This window comes from Ambystoma mexicanum, chromosome 5q, assembly GCF_040938575.1.
Source record: "Ambystoma mexicanum isolate Mex_15411 chromosome 5q, UKY_AmexF1_1, whole genome shotgun sequence".
In the NCBI taxonomy this organism is placed as follows: Eukaryota; Metazoa; Chordata; class Amphibia; order Caudata; family Ambystomatidae; genus Ambystoma; species Ambystoma mexicanum.
The window spans coordinates 1,042,523,041-1,042,525,617 of record NC_090933.1 but is presented as its reverse complement, the minus strand read 5'-3'; positions in this window follow the sequence as shown (position 1 = coordinate 1,042,525,617).

Genomic DNA, 2,577 nt, shown 5'->3' with positions numbered 1-2,577 from the left:
AACAGGGGGACAGAGCAATTTAAGGATATGAATTTGCGATTATCTGTTTAGGTTATTAGAAAAATCAATGGTGGAACTCTGTGTAGTAAACACTCTTACTTGTTTTGAAGTACCTCTACACAATTGCCTTCGGATTTACCCAAGATCTGAAATATCTGTTGCTTTGCTGCCCTTATTGTAAAGAATGCGTGTGGAAAACAGCTACTGAATATGGGGTAGTAACCTGTTCCACAGGCTACCCCGGAGATAACGACCCGACAGCCCAAGTTAAAGTCCAGAGCAAAGCAAGGGCATTAAACGAGGGCACCGTGATGTTCTCCCCGATATAGCCCATTGGATGGGTTACTAATGGCATTATCACCCCGGGTTACCAAAGCGGTAACCCGGGGTGCTGATAACGTATTTTCTATGAATGAATGGCATGCCTTGCGGTGTCCCATTTATTCATAGAAAAAAACTGTTCCAAGATGGCCACCACAGAGCCCCTCTTCTATTCCTGTTGCGGCTGGCAAAAGGAGAGGACAAGAAGCAGCGGCAGCGGTGGGCATTGCTGCCAGCACAATCGGGTAAATCGGGCTGGGGAGGGGTGTTTGGGATATTTAAAAATAAAAAAAGGGAGCGGAGGGTGAGGAGAAGATGGCGGTCTGGGGGTGGAGGGGAGGCAGCCTGCGGTTTCCATGTAATGCGGGCTTAGATTAGAGGATTCAACCCATGAACCAAGGCACCTGATTAGCTGCTCCCCCTACCCCGGGCGCTAATAAAATATAGGGTGGCTGCCGTGACATGCGTCAACTGTATGTAATTATGTCTGGACATAACATGTATATGTTAAGCATTGATGTTACTCCAGAGACACACTGCATACTTAAGTATGAAGTACCAATATTGTTACTCCATTTCGCATTGGGTTCCTCCAATAAATATCTTAATGGCCATTTATTGTTAAAAAGGTCTGCGCTCCTAAATGAACCCACCAAAATATGGAGGAATATCTAAATACATATTTTAGAAGTATGGTACTTAATACAAGGAATTTTTGTACAATTTTATGCCACTCTACACTGCAATTGAATCCTCTAATATATAGCTTTACATTTTCTTCAATATGGTCCAATTGAATTCTTCATATCTATGGCCATTGGAAACAAAGTGTTCTGTTTCAATCTAATTTGTTGTGCAACATGTATGTTCAATCATGTGCATCTTACATTTTCTGTCCATTTACATTTTAAACCCACAGGCACGTCATCATATATACACATCATTCTGTCTCTCCCAGTTGAAGTAATTGTCCAGCAGTTAGGGAGGCCTATATCAATTTAATTCATTTTACTTGTTTATTACATACCATACACTTCCAAAATGGCAAATGACCCTGTTTAAGGGGGAGGGAGGGTTGGGGTACCGCCCCGTTGTTGGATCAAGGTGGGTTGTGCTGAATTTATACTCTCAATATCTTCCTTCATTATTATATTTTGATTGATGTGCTATTTTTAAAGGCAAATATTGGTTCTTTCAAATATTAGTTGTGATTGAAAATCCTCCAAAGATGATTTTTTTAGGATAAATTAGTGAAAGTATTAATACATGCAAATCAGTTTACTGTTTTGGTCTTGGATTGCTTTTCTAGGAGTGCCAAATGTGTATTCTTATAAGCTCGTTTCACTCACCTGACAATTGAGGGTGGATAATATCTATCTTCTAGTTTTCTTATGCTTTTTGCCTCATCCACCTATGCCTCATGTGTTCTGCATTTTCTTTTGTCTTACCAGTTGCCTAAAATGTCAATTGTTTTTTTTTTTAACAGGTTTATCATGTTGAATGTTATAATGTAGGGGAACATCTTTAGCAGCCAATGTATGATGTGCTTTTAGTGCCCTAATTGCTGTAGGTTGTAATATTAAAAACATGTTGGTGTTCCATATTACAGTACAAAAACATTTTTTAAAAAAGATTATGAATATTTACCCAATTAACAAAGGCAGGACTTAATTTTCTGTTCCCTGCCATATGACTAGAATGTTGTCATTGTGAAGTAACCTATTTTTTAAATGTCTTTTGTGCAGACTGGTGTCTGTATATATTATGGAATTATTTAACATGTTGACATAAAGATTTCCGGAATTAGGTGCCTTTGTGGCCCCATAGCCGTGTCCTCTATCAGCTGATAAAGACAGCTCATAAATTGGAATAAATTCCTCAAGTGCCAGTTATGTGCACATAGGAGAAAACAGTTGGGGACAGGGTGATAATCCGTCCTTTACGTTAGTCTCTTCCATAAATTCAGGAGTAGTCCTTTGGGGTATTTGAGTATAGAGAGTTTGTATCTAGGCACACAAAGATGCTTTCTGCAGGATGAAAACTGTAATACTCCAATATTAATCACCTTCTTAGTCTGCTGTAGATATGACTTTATTTGGCTCACCATGGGCCCTAGATAAACATTCACATATTTAGACAGGAAATATTATTTTTAGAAACAAACTGGTAAAGTGTCTAGTGCAGTCCAGCGTTGGATGCAAGATAGTTGTTTTTGTCTGAACGGAGGCAAAAAAGAAAATACTCCTTTTAGGTTGC